Raw genomic sequence first — 19411 nt, 5'->3', positions numbered from 1 at the left:
AATTATTTACATTTCTATCTGTCCCACTTAGATAGAAAATGACCTGTCTAGAATGCAATCTAACTCAATATTTGAATCCAAAGGCATAGTACTATTTCTTAAACATGAGGTATAGCAGATAAAAAAGAGCACAGATTCTGGCATCAAGATGGTTTGGGAAGTGAATTATGGTTCCAAAATTTACTTATGTCACTTTGGGAAATATCACTGAGTTTTCTCACCTGTGAAATAAAGATAATATTAGAACACAGAGTTATTACATTAATGTCTTCAAATCAATGATCAATGAATACTAATTCTATTGAAGAAGAAGAACTCTTTTCATATAAAAATAAAGATTTAGGCAAATAATAGAAATTAAAATTAACAAGGGCCTCTATTAACCTACCCATTCAATAGATGTCTCAGACACTCTCACTGTCCATTTAAAGTCTCTAGGTTCTAGATTGTACCATAAATTCTTTCTTCACATAGAATAAGCTGTCAGGAAAGATTAGTTAAGTTTCCATTATTCATTATAAACTTTGAAAGTCCAAAATAATGAGATAATATATAATTTGTTGAAGCAAGAATTTTAGTCATAGGTATCCAAGGCCAAATAAGATATCACTTAACCAAGTAAGTCAAGCAACATTAACCACTATTCTCTACACATTCTCAATTAACTCTCAGGGTATTGTAGTATTCTTATAATATTTGCCACAATCCACAAGATCTCCCCCAATAAAGGACCTTCCCTTTCAGCAACAAGGTCTTCCTCAAATAAGGATCTTACTCTTCTCTAGGACATTCTATGTTCATTCCAAATTCCTTGCCATTGTTTATGCTATTTCCTATATACCTAGACTGCCTTTTCTCTACCAACCAGATTTTCATACCTCTTCTAGTATCCCAAGCCACTAAACTTTTACTGTAATTTTGCAGGTACATATGATTTAGCATTCTTTATTCTCCCGCATTCTTTTTCCCTCCCCACCCCCAACCCAAACTACTACAAGCTCCCTCAAGAGATATGCAAGATGATTAATTAATGAAATAATATTTAGCCTTCTTTAAGAGTTCTAGGATAGATATTCAAAATTCCTCTCATACACAATTAAAAATACGTATAAACCAGGCATGGTGGCTCATGCTTGTAATCCCAGCAACTCAGGAGGTTAAAAGGAGGATCAAAATTCAAGACCAACTTAGTGAGGCCCTAAGCAACTTAGGGAGACCCTGTCTCAAAGTAAAAAAAAAAAAAAAAAAAAATTAAAAGGGTTGGGAAGGCTCAATGGTAGAGTACACCTGGGTTCAATTTCTTGTTTAAAAAAAAAAAACAAAAAACCTAGAGCTATAGGTGCTGAGAGAAGTAGGACACAATTATAATTCTAGGGGGCAATTTAGCAAGACCCCGACTCAAAATAAAAAGTTTTAAAAGATTTTTTAAAGACTGGGGAGGTAGTCCATTGCCAGTAAAACATCCCTGGGTTCAATTCCCCAATACTATTTTAAAAAATAAAAATAAGGGGCTGGGATTGTGGCTCAGCGGTAGAGCACTCGCCTAGCATGTGCAAGGCCCCTGGGTTTGATCCTCAGCATCACATAAAAAAAATAAATAAATAAAATAAACATATTGTGTCCAACTACAACTAAAAAATAAAATATTTTAAAAAATAAAAATAAGCAGCAGCTACAGGTGAAAATTCTCATTATAATCCATAGAACTGGAGAGCTTTCTTTAAATATATTTTTAGTTGTAGATGAACACAATACCTTTATGACTTTTATTTACATTTAAGTGGTGCTGAGGATAGAACCCAGTGCCTCATGTGTGAAGCAAGCGCTTCACTACTAAGCCACAACCTCAGTCTCAGAAATGGAGTGCTTTCTACTTTTCATGTTCTAGCATTAAGCCAATAGATAATATATGATCATAATTAAAAATAAACTGTCATTTCTCTAATATGCATAAAGATTTTAAGAAATGGAAACCAGGCTGAAATGTTAGTCCTCATTTTTTTTTCAGTAGTGTTTTTTTTAAAAAAAACTGTCCTAACTAGTATTAATAAAATACCATTTTTATAAGGATGGCCTTTGTAAAGATAGAAATACTTTTTTAAAACAAAGATAAAGAATATGAAAGTTACAAAAGTAACAGCAAGATGGTGGTCTTATTCCTCTCTAAACTCTATGAAGCCACTATATAAAATTAGAAGGCCTTACAATCTTGCTCTGATTAGACCATTCCATTCCTTTTTATGTTCCATTCTTTGGGCAACAAATTTGCTTCAGCTCAAAAAATGACTTCCGCTGGGCATGCTGGTGCACACTTGTAATCCCAGTGGTTCAGGAGACTGAGGGAGGAGGATCAAATGTTTGAAGCCAGCCTCAGCAATGTAGTGAGGACCTGAGCAACTTTGCAAGACTGTCCCAAAATAAAAAATAAGGGCTAAGGATGTGACTCAGTGGTTAAGTCCCCCTGGGTTCAATCCCTGAAAAAATAAGACTTTCCTGTCCCTATCCTTTCTCAATCTTCCTTGAATTAACAAAGGACTATAGTTTCTTTCAACTTAAGACAACTTTTCAATCTTATGTATTTATTTAATGCTTTCTGGTAACTGGCAGAGAACCTGAAAGGTACTGTATCCACACGAATAACTGACTCCATAGCATCAGAAAGCATAGTAATCCATGGTATGCTAGCCCCCACAAAAAATAATTTATATCTACTAAGTTTTTTTAAATATAAAAAACACACTTTTATAAGAACAGAGACAAAAACACTCCCAATCAAGCAACACACAAGCTTAATTTCACATTAACAATCCGAGTGTAACCAGCTATAAAACTCGTATTATTGGCAGTTACCTTTTATTAAGCACTTCCCAATGTCAAGCACTCTTGAAAAGCTTCACACACACACACACACACACACACTCATACATATATTATAATATGTATTATATTCCCATTTAACCCCACAATAATCCTATGGGGTAGTGTTCCTTATTTACTATATACAGCTGAAAAAAAAATACAGAAGGAAGTAAGTTTCCTGCCCACATCAGCTAAGTAGAAAAACAAGAACTCAAACACAGGCATTCTGGCTCCATAATTTATATTGTAAATTCATTCTATTCCATACCACTCTCATTAAGTAAGTTCAGTATTTTGGCTAACCTTGACATTAAGTAATACTGCTTACAAAGAAAAGCAAATAGGAAGCCCTTAAATATTGACTATAAATTTCTTATACACACACACGCACACACGCACGCATATATATATAATGTATACACATTATATATATATATATTATATATATGTATATGGTAGTTGGATACAATACCTTTATTTATCCATTTTTATATGTTGCTGAGGATCAAACCTAGCACTTTGCACATGCTAGGCGAGCGCTCTACCACTAAGCTTCAACCCCAGACCCTACATGTCCTACTTTTATTTATACAGATTCATTCTCCCACAAAACAAGATTTTCATCAATAATTTACTACCATCCAAAGTATATTATTTACTATCTAACTTCCTAAAATCCTAGACTCTTTACAATCCCTTCTCATTTGTCAAGATAATTCTGAACTAATTCCAAGGGCTGACTAATTATCTGTGAACGTAATGAATATAGTCCCTATTTTATCATCTATATTACTGATAAGAGGATTAAATAATAGAGAGTCTAAATGTAATCCTTTTATAAAATTAACCCATATCTTTCTCCCACCCATCTGGGAAAAAAAAAACAGTAACAATGAAAGTCACATACTGTTATGTTTGGACTATTTAGCAATAAGGTATATTTTCATCCTTATGGATGAGCATGCTGCTATCAATAATTACAACCTTTCCTAAAGTAAAAACATATCCATTGCTTGTCTCTGTTGCACAGATCTTTGTATTTCAAAGTTATATGGTTTATTATTTCACCTTTAAGGTCCTAAAAAATTTATCATTTAACCAGATATCTTTTTCCAAAAATTTTATTAAGAAATAACTGACAAACTGCATATATTTAGAGTGTACATATTTCCATGTTTAAACTGTGGTAAAACATATCTAATATTTACAATTTTAAACTATACACTTAAAAATGCTTAAAAGTTTTAAGTACATTCACACCACTGCGTAACCACTGCCCCTATCTATTTCCAGAACTTTTTCATCATCCCAAAGTGCAACTCTACACCCATTAAATTATAATTTCACATTATTTCTTCCTCAGTTCCTGGTAACCACCATTCTACTTTGTTTCTATGAATTAGTCTATTCTAAGCTTGTCAAATAAGTGAACTAATGGTATTTGTTCCTTTATGTCTTTAGCTTTTAGCATTATTTTCAAGGTTCCTCTATATGTAGCATGTATCCACATTACATTCTTTTTTTCAGACTGAGTATTATTCCATCCCAACAAAATATAGCACATTTTGTTGGTTAATTCACCTGCTGAGGGCCATTTAGGTTCTACCTTTTGGTTACTTTGAATAATCCTATGAACAACGGTGTCCAAAAATCTGTTTGAGTTACTGATTTCCCTTATGTTACCCATACCAAGAAGTGGAATTGCTGAATAATTATTTTACCTATATTTTAACTATGTTGTTTTCTATTGTTGAACTGTAGTTCTTTATGTAGAATAGATATTAATTTCTTGTTAGATACATTAAAAAACATAATTTGCAAATATTTCCTCTTTTGATTTGTCTTTTCACTCTATTAAGTACCTGGTGATGCACACAAGTTTCTAATTTTGATGAAGTTCAATTATTTTTTTCTTTTGTTGACTGTTTCTGGTGTTATATCCAAGAAATAATTGCCAAGTGCAATGTCATGGCAATTTTCCCCTATTTTATCCTAAGAATTTTATAGTTTTAGCTCTTGTATTTAGGTATTTGATTCTAATTACTCAGCTACCTTTAAAAGCCCACATACCATACTTTCAAACAGGTGAGACTTACTAGAATTTGTTATAGAAAGAGACAGGAAGGTATGTATACAAAGATGTTAAATTTTGTTCTATTTATGATTTTTAAATGGAAAAAGGTAAATCTCTATATTAAGACAATGGAATATTATACCCTTCCAAACAAAGGAGTGGGAAATGACCCAGGTTAACCAAATCATAACCTATTCCCTTGACCATATCACCCAGAAGGGAACCAATCAGAATCCTTCTCTTCTAGAACTATGGTTCCCCAGTTGTGCACTAAGGCACACTGGGATACTACAGTAATTTCACAGGGACATTACAGGACTGCATTAATTTTTTAGGGAAAGAGCAATAATTGACATCTACTGGATGATACAAACTACATCTGAGGTAATTCACAGTTTCAAAATTAGCTCACAAAACATTCTTTTCAATAATATCATTTCCTTGAGAAGCTGGGTTTTTAGTAGCTGATCTGATAAAAAGCAAGTACCCCGTAAAATCAATGTGGAACAAGAAACTGAAGTGCTAATGTCTAATATGATTCCAAGGATACAGAATTTGTACAATATCCAACAGGCACACCAATGAAAATTTTTTTTTCAAATTATGTGTATTAATTTTTCAAATAGCTGTTATTAGAATATGAATATTTAAGTTGTTTAGGCCTCACTACTTAATAAAAGGAACTATTAGTTATTTCTTTGGTCTAGTGATGCCACTGAAACAATCAGACACTAGGAGGAAGAAGAGAATTTGAACTGTACATCACAAACCAGGGGAAGCCTGAAAGAATGGCACCAATGCCCTGAGAGATGCAAACCTATCATATTTGAGACACTACACCTCCACTTCTAGTCCTCAAGATCCCCAAGCTGCCTGTTTCAGTTCTTCTTTCAATTATGCAAGATGTTTCAGTATGGTGCCAATAAATCCATCATTTCCCCTTTGGTTTATTTGTTGAAGCTCTTGAGTTTGTCATCAATAACAAAGTCCTGAAAAACAAACCTATCTGAATCAAATGTATCGGGTTTTATAAAAACAACCAGAGACAGGATTAGAAAATTACTGTAATTCCAATACAAATCTTTGTTTACTATTTTCTGTATCAACTAAACACAGGATACTTTTCCTATCTGAATGCATCACAAATTTTAGTTTTTAAAGTTATAGAATTTTTGACAAAAATACTCATTTGAATAAATTTTTATAACCACGGTAATGTAAGTTATAAATTATTTTCTCCTTACACTAACATTAGAAATCAGGATTGGGGGGTAGGCCAGTGGTAAGAGTGCTCACCTAGCATGTTCAAGGGTTCAATACCTGGGTTTGATACCCAGCACAGAAACACAGAAAAATAAATGAAAAGAAGAAAATTAGGCAATATTCTATTTGATCCAGAATTCTAATCTACTCAAAAATTACAGCTTCAAAGAACAAAAACAAATGAAACATTCTATGATACAAATATTAAAAGAAGTCATATATTTTCTTAACATTTAAACAATTCATTTCCAGAGATAAATTTATGTGAATACTGTATTGACTTTATGGAGAAATCTGCTATCATTATAATTCACACAAGTGACTTCAGCAATGAGCATACTTTATATATAGTTCATTAACTGATGATCATTCATTCATTTTAACTGATGATCACTCATTGTAAATTATGACTGAAATAAAACTGTATTTAACAAGTACAAGTAAACACGTCTAAAAATGAGAAAACTAAATCAGAAATCTACCAATTAAAAATACAATTACAACTAATCTAAGAGTTTGTACAGATTTACTAACAATACAGTTTTATTAGGATGAAAAGTAACTTCTTAGCTAGCTAATATGTCACAAATCTACTCTTCTGGTATTCCACCTGGTCACACTAGCTTAAAAAAAAAAATCCTAACAATGAACTTACTCTTTATGTCCATCTTGAAGAACACAATCTACCATTTTGCTTCCCTACAGTATCCATATTCATTTTTATCCTGTGTATTCATATTCCTTGTTCAAAAAAAGTTGAAATTTCTCTAACTGATCTGAGACAATTTGTATGTATTCAGGTATTTGGCACTCCTCTGTAACATCAAGTGTAAATGTTTTACCCCCATAACTTATATTTGACTGTATTTATATTCCCCCTAGACAAATGCTTATGTTTATGGAGCACTGTTTATAATTTATAACACTGTTTTTAATTTATAATTTGCCTACTTATATTATTTAAATAGTTAAAATTTAAACATTTAAAAAAAACCTTCCTTAAGAGTAACTGTAATCTTATATGAGACTGACTAAAATTTCTAGGGTGAAATATACAGGTCAGTGTTTTAAAGTTAAATAGACATCTCTGAAGACTATCATTAATACGCATTTAAACCTCCCCAAGAAAGAAACTGGGATATTCAACCTATTGGGTTGTAAAAGTTCCTACAGGTCTAAAGATGAAGAAAGAAAGAGAAACAAACATTAGACATTTACTTGAGAGAAAAAAATAGATGGAGACAGAATTCAGTAATCTGGATTATGTTTGAGGTAAAGCAACTGGGGTTTGTAAACAGTCCATTAGTGTCTTTCTCTGTCAGGCAAGAAGAAAAGGGGGGAAATTAGAGTAGGAAGTGAAGGAAGAAGGGAAAATCCGGCTCCCAGGGGAAAAAAAATAGAATAAACTGATCTTTTTATCATTTTATCTATGCACAAATTTAGGTTAATCATTTCTCCCTCCCCAATGCAAACTATGAGTTTCCTAGTTATCCAATAAACCTCTGCTTTTAATCTTCTCCATGTATTTAAATCAGTTCATACTGAACTACTTTTATAAACGTTGTAACCCTAATGCTTTGACAACCTATTTTCTAAATTATTCCTATGCTATCCAATAAGCAGATATGAGGGCCCCTCCAAGTTTCTTTAAAATTCTACTTTCAGAGTCTGGGGTTGTTGCTCAGCAGTAGAGTGCTCACTTAGCATGTGCGAGGCCCTGGGTTTGATCCTCAGAACCACATCAAAATAAATAAACAAAAATAAAGTATTGTGTCCAACTACAACTAAAAAGTAAATATTTTTTAAAAATTCTAATTTCATTTCGAGATTTCATGTAACCTGAACAGAAAAATAATTTGTCAAACATTATTATAAAATATTTTGGGTTACCACTGGAGTGAAATGGCAATTTTCAGTAAATTCATTCCATTTTCATTCCAGCACTGCTGCATGTTTCTCCTGCTTCCATTCTTTACCTAGTGCTTCTCAACCGAGTAATAGAAGGATCAAGCCGCTTTTCACTATAAAACTAATATTATACAAGTTGAAATATCTTTGATCTCAGGATGAAGTCAAAAAATACACTTGGTCAATATTTCACGGACTACCTAAACATTACACTTCAAGCTCTAACATATCCATTCACACAACCCTGACACCAGTGTATCTTATAACTGGAGGTAACTCTCTTAAACTCTACCCAAGTAGTTAAAAGCTCAATCTTTCACTGAAATTCATACACACAAATCTCATTACAGAATTCCAAGCAGAAAGCCAAAATATTGGTTATAACACTTCCAACAAAACCAAAGTACAGGCTAAGTATCCCATACCCGAAATGCTTAGGAGCAAACATGTTTCAGATCCTAGAGCTTTTCCAAAATTGGAATATTTACATAGACTTTACTATTTGAACATCCCTAATCTGAAAATTAAAAATCTGAAATACTCTCCTATCTGAAATGCCAGCAAAGTTTCAAACTTCAGAGCATTTTGGTTTCAGATTTGAGATTCTCAGTCTAAATCAAATCGGCACTCCTGTGGAGGACAAGATGCTGAATTTTAAAAATCAAATATATTTTAGAATACATATTTTAATATATATTAAAAAATATATTTTCTTAAAAACAAAGATCTGCTGGGCATAGAGGCACATGCCTGTAATCCCAGCAGCTCACAAGTTCAAAACCAGCCTCAGGAACTTAGTGAGGCCCTAAGCAACTTAGCAAGACCCTGCGTCTCAAAATAAAAAATAAAAAAGGGCTGGAGACCTGGCTCAGTGGCTAAGCACCCCTGAGTTTAATCCCCAGTACACCAAAAAAAGGAAAAAAAATTCTATGGGACAGTAAGCTCTTACCAAAAATCAAATTCTTGATATATGGAAGGAGAAAACCCTACTCAGGCAAGTTCATCACAAGGTAATACTAAAATCTTCCCAGATTTTCAAAAATTTAAAATATTGAAGATAGCAAGTGTTTATGATAATGTGAACCAAGAAGAATTCTTTTTTTAATATTTTAAATATTTTTTAGTTGTACACAATACCTTTATTTTGTTTATTTATTTTTATGTGGTGCTGAAGATTGAACCCAGGGCCTCATGCATGCAGGGTGGGCACTCTACCCCTGAGCCACAACCCCGGTCCAAGAAGAATTCTTACATACTGCCATTGGAAATGTGAATTAACAAAACACTTTGGGAACCAACAAAACATGAAAGTTAAAGATAGATAAATACTGCAGTCTCAGACTGGGGTTGTAGCTCAGTGGTAGAGCATGAGCCTAGCACATGTGAGTCCCTGGGTTCAATCCTCAGCAGCGCATAAAAATAAATAAATAAAAGTACTGTGCCCAACTACAAGTAAAAAAAAAATTAATTTTTTTTTTTTTTAAAAAGAGAAATACTGCAGTCTGGCAACTCTGTTCCTCAGTAATACACTGAGAATTTACACGAATATTTATAGCAGCAAACCTAGAAACATCCCAAATGTCCAACAATAACATTCATAATGTGTACTATACGTTGTATCTCAATGCTAGAGCACTTGCCTAGCATGTCTGAGGCACTGGGTTCAATTCTCAGCACTGCAAATAAATAAATAAGAAATATTGACAGCTAATATTTAAAAAAACTAGAGCAATATGCAACAACCCATAGAAACATGAAAAAGAAAAATATATACAATATGTTTTTGTTCAAAAACAAGAAAAACTCCTCTTTGTTAGGGATGTACACAAGGGTAACAATACAAATAAAAGCTAATGATTAAAAAAAAACACTAAGGACAATTGTAACTACTAAAAGAGTAAGAGAGATGATTAACAAAGAACAGAGATGGGTTAGTCGTCTTCTGATTGCTTGGCAGTGACATAAGTATTCACTTTAGAATCATGCACTACACTGTACATCTGCATTTCATGCATTTTACGTTACACTTCACTATAAAAAGTGTTCTAAAAAAGACAACTTGGGAAAAGAAATAAATGCATGGGAATGATAACGAGTCTGTGATGGCATAAGTTTTGGAGCAAGGGAAAGATATTTAAAGTCTTCAACCAATTCTGGAAGAAAAACAGGGTTTAATTGGTTAGAAGAAGAAAAAAAGCAAATTGACTTTCAAGGCAACAAAGCAAAGCAGTTCCCAAAACTTTAATATGCCACAGAAGTAAGAAATGGTGCCTCATTTCCAAAAGTCATGTTGCCAGAAGCCACAGATGTCCTAAGGATAATAGGATTCTTTTGTAAGAACATAAATACTATCCTCCTCCAACTCAGTTCAATATCTCCCAATGCATTCTGTATTTCCTTATGGGTTATAAAGAAAAGACAGCAAACTCAAGATTTTTTGTCCCACAGTCATCAGAAACATGACTTCAAGTGAGGATACATGGTGTAGAATAACGGTATAGAATAAAACATTACAAAATTAACATACAAGTCAGAAAAAAAATTTTTTTACCTAAAACAAGTTCTCATGGTAAAGAGGATACATATATGAAGATAAATACATTAATGCCTGCCTTCTCTGACAAGCTCATCTTGCTGAACACAGTTCTCTCCAAGACGTCAGGCAAAATTCCTTAGAAGAGCTAAAACCATCACTAACTTTTACATTTATAGATACTAAAAACAGTGGCAAAGGTAAACAAGAAAAACACACTTATGGGCTGGGGCTGTAGCTCAGTGATAGAACATCTGTCTCACATGTGTGAGGCACTGTGTTTGATCCTCAGCACCACATTAAAAAAAAATGAGTAAATAAAGATATTGTGTCCATCTACAACTAAAAATATAAATATATTTTTAAAAAGAAAAGAAAAACACACTTATCTTTGGGCTCACAAATGAATAAAATCGTATTCTCCTTAGATATAACTAGAAGTACATGTATGATTAACAATCAGAGACTGATTTCAGAGAGGCCTTAGACCTACTGAAGCATCGATACAGCAGAGAATGATGCCAAATTAAGAAGTATCAACTAAAAAACAGGCTTTCATGAGCTTTGTAAAGTTGTGAACATCCAATAAAAAAAAAAAAAAAAAGAAGTATCAACTAAAAAACAGGCTTTTGAGAATGTATACCATCATTCAATGACTTTAAATCCTTTATATATACTTATGAAATATATTTTGATGTCTACTTGAGATCAAGAATTATATGTAGTAATATGATTCACCTACTTTATATTCTACGGACTAGCTTTTTATTAAAAAAATTAAATGTTATTTGAAAGAAAAAAGTAAACAAGCACAAAAAGGAGAGAACAAAGAGCTCCTGAGCCTCAGAACTATGATCAAAGACAGTGGATGTCTTGGTACTCAGCAGGCATTCAACTGATACTCACAACCATTTAAAGTGCCAGGAGCTGGGGATATTGCTCAGTAGTATAGTGATTGCCTAGTCTGCAGAAGGCCCTAGGTTCAAACACACACACCAAAAAAAAGGTTAAAAGGGGGGGGGGGGGGGGCTGGGGATGTGGCTCAAGAGGTAACGCGCTCACCTGGCGCGGGGCACTAGGTTCGATCCTCAGCACCACATAAAAATAAAATAAAGATGTTGTGTCCACCAAAAACTAAAAAAATAAATATTAAAAAATTCTCTCTCTTCTCCGTCTTTTTAAAAAAAAAAAAAGTCAACATCCTCCAAAGAAATATGATTCAGCACTGCTAAGGATCTTAAAATTGCAAATCCAATTGAGATACAAGATAAAGCTAAAACATTAGTAGAAATGATTACCAAGATGACAGAAAAAAGACATAACAAAAGCTTAATCCAATATCAAAACTTAACAACAACAACAACAAAAAAATTTAACTCAAAATGGATCAAAGACCACAGAATTTAGACCTGAGACTATACAAGTCCTAGGAAAAAAACATAGCATCAACACTCTAAAGCTCAGGAAATAATGCCATGAGTTAATAAGTGTGACAGCATCAAATTAACAAGCTTCTGTACAGCAAAGGAAACAATAAGGAATGTGAAGAGAACCTACAGAATAGGAGAGAAACCTTTGCTAGCTACTCTGACAAAGGACTAATATCTAAAATATAGAGAGAGCTCAAAAAACTTTACATCAAAAAAAAAACCTACTTAATAGGCAAATGAATTAAACATACTTTTCTAAAGAAATACAAATGGCCAACAAATATGTTGAAAAAATGTTCAACATCATTAGCAATTACAGAAATGAAAATCTAAACTACAGTGAAATTTCATCTCATACCAGTCAGGATGGCAGTCATCAAGAATAAAATAATAAATACTAGAGAGACTGGAGAAAAAAAAGAACACTTTTACACCATTGGTAGGACTGTAGATTAGTAAAACCACTATGGAAATCAAAGTGGAGACTCCTCAAAAGACTAGGCATGGAACCAACATATGCCCAGCTAAACCACTTTTCAGTATTTATCCTGAAGAATTAAAGTCATCTTACTACAGTGATACATGCATACCCGGGTTTACAGCAGCACAATTCATAATAACCAAACTATGGAATCAGACTAGGTATGCATAAACAGAAGAACGAATAAAGAAAATGTGGTATATGTACACAATGGAGCTTTATTTGGCCATAAAGAAAAATGAAAATGTCACTTGCAGGGAAATGGATGGGACTAGAGACTATAATGTTAAGTGAAGTTAACTTAAACTCAGAAGGTCAAGTCTTATGTTTTCTCTTATATGCAGAGGCTACAGAGGGAAAAGGGAAACAAAGATGGAATAAATCTCATAAAAATCAAAAGAGAGATGGGTAGACAAAAGGGACCGAGGGGTAAGAGGTGGGGAGGGAAGGAGGGCAGAAGTGCTGGGAAATGATATTGGCCAAATTATATTGTTATATTGTGTGCCTGCACAGATATGTAACAATAAATCCCTTCATCTACAACAACAAGGAGCCAATAAAAAATGTGGGGAAGCTGGGCATGGTGGCACACACCTGTACTCCCAGCAGCTCAAGAGGCTGAGGAAGGAGGATCTTGAGTTCAAAGCCAGCCTCAGCAACTTAGTGAGGCCCTGAGCAACTCGGTGAGACCCTGTCTCTAATAAAATATTTAAAAAGGGGAACTGGGGATGTGGCTCAAGGTTAAGCACCTCTGAGTTCCATCCCTAGTACCAAATGAGTCGGGGGGGGGGGTATGGATTAAGGTCTTTTTTTATTAATATTTATTTTTTAGTTGTAGTTGGACACAATACCTTTATTTATTTTTATGTGGTGCTGAGGATCGAACCCAGGGCCTCGCACATGCAAGGCAAGCGCTCTACCGCTGAGCCACAACCCAGCCCAAGGTCTTTTTTATATTTTTTAATATATATAGTTTTTTAGTTGTAGGTGGACGCAATACCTTTATTTTTATGCAGTGCTGAGGATCAAACCCAGTGCCTCACATGTGCCAAAAAAGCACTCTACTCCCAACCCACAGCCCCAGCCCCTTTTTTTTTGAACCCTGTTATAGACAAATACTAGAAAAGATGTGCTCTCAGTTCTTTTTCTGATACTCAGTATCCTGAAAATTAGCTCAGCTTTGGGAGAGCCCACAGGTTAGAAGCGTGAGTAGTATCAATTCTCAACAGAGAAACCCATGTAGTTACCAAAACATGGGTAAATAAAGCCTGGTGTCAATTAATTATTTTTGCATAAATTATTGTCCTCTGTAAATCTTGGTCATTTAAAAAAAATTGACAAGATTTGTTTATATACAGCAGGGAAAACAATCCAAGACAGACATCACTTTCTAGCTACTCTTCTTAGAGCCTGTTTATTTCAACAGCTAAGACAATCTAATCTAGTGGGAGAAAGTCAGGAAATCAGGTTTTCCATTAAACTTTGAGGCTCACCATCCTAAGCTGGCATCTAGTACAGGAAAAAACGCCAAGGCAGGAAGGAAGTCTATTTGCCCTGCATTACTGGGCTGTAAGTTTATGTTGTTATGGGCACCAGCACAATAGAGCAAAAGTAAGAGCAAGGAAGTAGAAGCTGACTGGAGAAGATAATTTGGTCCATGTGACCAGCATATTAATAAGACTGAAACTACCTAAAAGTTCCTAAGCATACCCAAATAATTTGACTTTTCCCAAAAATTAACTACTGGATTAGGGTTGGTACTATAAAAATAATACACAGGTTAAGGGGTCTTTCATTTTTATCTAATCTAATCTTGGTCCACATTACAAGCTTACAAAATAGAAAGATACCAACCTATCTAAAGGATTTCAGAATGGATAGCTGATTTGGTCTATATCTTCTGAACTTTTCTTCTGAAGAAAAAGGGAAGAAAAAAGTATTCTAGAAAATAGTAAACTTCATCAGAAATGCAAATTATTTTACAAAAGTCAGGACTTAAGGCATGATCCCCCAATTTACTTTATTCTACTCCCCACAATTTATGAAATTATATTACTCCTATTCTTTACATCTTTAGTCTTGTGGAAGAATATGATTTCCTCTTTTACTCTGCATTATCACTTCACTTTCTGTTGTTTTAAAGCATTCCTGAGGAATTCTAGTGTTCAGAAACTGAAGACATACACTAGTATTTTAAATAATCTTGGCTTATAAGATACTTGCACAGCTTTAGAGTCAGCCTACCTGCCTCAAAACTCAATTCAGGCACTTACTAGTTTTGCAAAGTTGCTAAGTCACTTTTTCTTTCTCATGATTCCAATGGCAACAGTATCTCATTAATGTTGCAAGGAATAAGTGAGCCGATATCCACATATTTTAGCTATTGCCACTAGTGCCCTGTTGTGGATCAGTAACTAGTTAAACTATACACTTTCTAGGTATCCTTTTTGAGCTCTCAAAACAAATATAATCATCCCCCTTAACAGCCTAATTGTAGAATCAATAATTAAAAAGCCTTTTAAAAAGTGTTTATTGCAGAAGGATCAACTTCTAAGTTCACATGAGAACTACAGCTAAAATATACATAGAAATGCATATAAAAACTATGTAAATACTATAATACATATTCTTAATAAAACCTATTCTAAATACAAAGATTACTTTGTTAATCAAAATCAAACTCCAAATAAATATCATTATGCTTTAACTTTAAATCTAGTATTTACTAAATTATGTACCAATCACTGGGCTATGTACTTTACACACAGTATCTCATTTAATTCTCATAGGGTTGTTGAGGTAGGTGCTACTTATCCGCATATCATAGTAGAGGCTTCAGCTTTCCAAAGAATCAAGTAACGTGACCAAGGTCATAAAGTTAGTATGTTTCTAGATTCTTATATATCAAAAAAAAAAAAAAAAAAACCAACTCCCCAAGATGTGAAAATATTACCTGCATGCCCCACTTTCCCCCTAAACCAATGATAGGATCTTTTCAAATTCTCCAAATATTATATAATCTATAACAAAATTTTAAAACTTAGAAACAAAGGAAAAGAGATTATTGTTATCAGTTTTACATTAAAATGTAAATGTGACAAGGGAAAATACCAGAATTTATACATATAAGAGGAAAAATGGGTTCTGAAATATCCAGACAGGGTACCACCTTCAAGTACTTTAATACAAATACTAAACATACTAAAAATTCTGATGACATATCTTAGGTACTATGTGAAATATTTTGCCAACTCTGAGGTATATCTAACATTTAAATTAAACTATAAAAACCCATAAAGAGGGACTGAGGTTGGGGCTCAGTAGCAGAGCACTTGGTTTGATCTTTAGCATGACATACTAAAATAAACATATAAAATAAGGTATGTTGTCCACCTACAACTACCAAAAAAAATTAAAACAAAAACAATAAAGAAGTAGCTATGATTATATAAGAGAATGTCTTTATTCTTAGTAAATATATGTTCAAATAATTACAGAAAAAGGACACAGTGCCTCCAACTTATTCAGGAGACAAAAATGGAGAGAAATGCATATGAAACAAAATGCAAGCAACTGGTGAAGAGCACTGGGAGGTCCTTGTATTATTTCTGTAACTTATACTAAATTTTAAATTGGACTCTAGCAAAAACTTTTTTTAACCTGAAACAAATATGACAGAAGGTAAATATTTGTTAAATTAAGTTATAGATAGGTACATGAACATTCATTACATCACATTATCTTTTTCATTATTTTTCTTATGATAAAGAAAATCCAAATGATAAAAAACTTTATACTCTAGTTCCAGTAAAATATACTCTGACCATGAGGAATGTTACTTAGGATGATGCTATTTATCATATGAATTATAATTTGCCTTCCTCTGATTGTAACTTTACTAATAGGTTAGGTAAGCCCCTATTTACAACCAAAAAAAAAAAAGGAATATCCTGAAAAAGACTTTACTATAAAATGAAAACCGAGAACCAAAGGTTTTATCATGATAGAAGACAACAGTATGTTCTAAGAAAGAGAGGAAATCTAAGAAAAGAAACATTCTGTATCCTAATATGGATATAATCACATGCCTCTAAACATATGTAAAATGATACACAAAGGTTTTACTTTAATACTAAACTTTGTGGATATTACATCACACTATTGTGCATACGTACTTAGAAAACATAGAACTTCTTGGTTCAAATCCCAAAATCTACAATTCAATAAACTGAAATAGATTATATGAGCACTCAGATTTATTACCAGTCCTTGTAATTCTCGTCAACCTATCTCTGAGTTTTTGGGGGTTTGTTTCATCTTGGTTTTAGAATAATCATTTCAGACTTTTGAGTAGGAGGCATACAGTAAGATCAAGGTACTTGCAAGGAAGAATGAAGAATTGGCTGTCAAGAGTTCTGACATAATAACATGAAATCTTGATAAATCTGTAAAATTAACTGTCTTACAAAAGATCTTGAAGTGTCCACCAACAGTTGAATAGATAGAGAAAATGCGATGTGTATATATACAATAGAATTGTATTTTAACCTTAAAAAAAAAAAATACTCCGCAAGGCACAGTGGCTCACACCTGTAATCCATGTGACTCAGGAGGATTGCAAATTTGAGGCCAGCCTTAGCAATTTAGCAAGGTTCTAAGCAACTCAATGAGACCCTATCTCAAAATAAAAAATAAAAAGGGCTGTGGATGTAGCTCAGTGATAAAGCACTCGTGGGTTTAATCCGTGGTACAATTTTTTAGAAAAGAAAGAGTGAGAGAAGGAGGAGACGAAAAGAGGAGAAAAGGCTAGGATTACAGGGGTGGGCCACTGTCCCCAGCTGCCACATGATCTTAATCCTGAAATTTTAAAAAGTTATCACAGAAGGAACAAGTAAAATGGTGTTTACTAAAAGTTTAGGTGATTAGGAAGGAGAGGCAGATGGAAGATGTTGGTCAAAGGCTATAAAATTCTAGTTAGTTAAAAAAAAATCTAGTTAGATAGGAGTTTTGGGGTTTTTTTGTTTGTTTTGTTTTGTTTTTTAATGTCCTAAATGGGCAAATATATAGAAACCGAAAGTAGGTAAGTAGTTGCTTGGGGCCAGGAAAGGGAAGAGTACCTGGAAGGAAACCCAGTCACTACTAATGGTTACAGAGTTTCATTTTTGGACAATAAAAATCCTAAAGTTGTGGTGATATCTTTCCAATGCAGCAAACAAACTAGAAACCACTGGCTTTTACATTTTGAATTGGTGATATATTAATATATTATTTGTGAATTACATCTCAATAAAGATATTTTCAAGGGAGGGTGCTAGAAATCAAGTTGGACATACTCCTCCTCTCCTTCACTGCCTCAGTCACATTCTGGGAAAAAAATAAAAATAAAGGTCCCTTAGTGCCCTTGGGGAAGACTATGGGAATAGAGCATATGTTTTAAAAACATAGCTTTGGCCAAAACTTATTACAACATCACTTTGAATCTTGTCCTTTGTTCAAATATACATATATACAGGGAAAATATAAGCCTAAAAATGTATTTAATGGTTAAATAACCATGAAACTAACTTTTTTTAAGGCAAATATGGAAATGGATAGAGGTAGATTATTTCTGCTATCTTCCTTCCCCTGTCCTATATCTCATTTCAGAGATTCACTGTTAACCTAGTTATGTCAGTATTTCTACTGTAGAATTTAACACAAAAATTTCATCTAATAGTGAAGTAAGATTACCAAGTCACCATTTAGAAACAACTCTTAACTAAGAAAATTCAAGATTTAAACCAATAATTCTTAAAGTTAATAATTTTTAGTTTATGTTCTTAATAACAAACAATATAATCACAAACCCAGAAGTTGATAAAAGATCTGGAAATAAATATTTCTATTAAATTCTGTAAGAAGGGAAAAAAAACTAACCCACGGCAACAAGGAGATCACACCAGTAATTCACTGGGGCAGGAGGGAGAAATGCTAGCCAATGGGCACCTGGAACCTGTTAGCAGTGATGGGAATATTCTGTATCTTGACTGGGCAATGATTTTACAAGTGTATACATCTTCTCAAAAAAAGTTAGGTGAATGTTGTTATATACAAATTTACATTAATAAAGTTCACTTGAAAAAGTAAAAATATGCAGATACAAATCAAGCTTCAAAATATTACCAGGAAATTAAATATTAAGAAACAAATTCGGGCCTGGGGTTATGGCTCAGTAGTACAGCGCTTGCCTAGCATGCATGATGCAGTGGGTTCAATCCTCAGCACCACATGATAATAAAAAGAAATAAAATAAAGGTATTATGTCCATCTACAACTAATTTTATGTGTGTGTATAATTTTTTTTTAAAGAAAGAAACAAATTCAATGAATTTAACTTAAATTAAAAGGCAATCTGTATGGAACCCAGTGTTTCTCCCAGAGTCATTTGGCCCTCAACTATTTGCCCAACTATAGGAGAAGCATTTCAGTCAAAATATAAACCTTTCCTTTAAGCATTAGAATACTTTAAAAATGATGTCTGGGAAAATACCAAATGCACACTTTTCTAACCCATCCACAAGAAAATAATCTGAAGTATATCCATTAAAAAATTTCATCTGTTCCATAACAAAGGAAAAATACTCGAAAAAGTCAAAAGAATACTGGGGAATGATACTGGCCATATATAATGTGCATGTGTAAATATGTAACAACAAATGCCACCATTAGAATTATAATGTACCAATGACAGGATTTCATCCTTTCTTATAACCAAATAAAATTCTATTATGTACTTATATATCATATTTTCTTTATCTAGTCATCAGTTGATGGACACTTAGGCAGACTCCATTTCTTAGCTATTATGAATAATGCTGCAAGGA

At 33.4% G+C, this 19411-nt stretch overlaps 1 protein-coding gene across 14 annotated transcripts in view; it reads right to left on the bottom strand.

The window, feature by feature from the left end:
- Nucleotides 1–19411, bottom strand: part of MTMR3 (myotubularin related protein 3) — a 132816-nt gene that overhangs the window by 68356 nt on the left and 45049 nt on the right. The window contains exon 2 of one of the 14 annotated variants that reach the window (XM_081285707.1): nt 389–480. The exons of the other annotated variants lie outside the window; for them this stretch is intronic. The gene's annotated coding sequence lies outside the window, so the exon portion shown is untranslated. The remainder of the gene's footprint in view (nt 1–388; nt 481–19411) is intronic. 14 annotated transcript variants of the gene reach the window in all.

The sequence above is a fragment of the Spermophilus citellus genome, assembly GCF_964194105.1.
Source record: "Spermophilus citellus genome assembly, chromosome: 3".
NCBI classification, from domain to species: Eukaryota; Metazoa; Chordata; class Mammalia; order Rodentia; family Sciuridae; genus Spermophilus; species Spermophilus citellus.
This window is presented reverse-complemented; position numbering and strand designations above follow the sequence as displayed.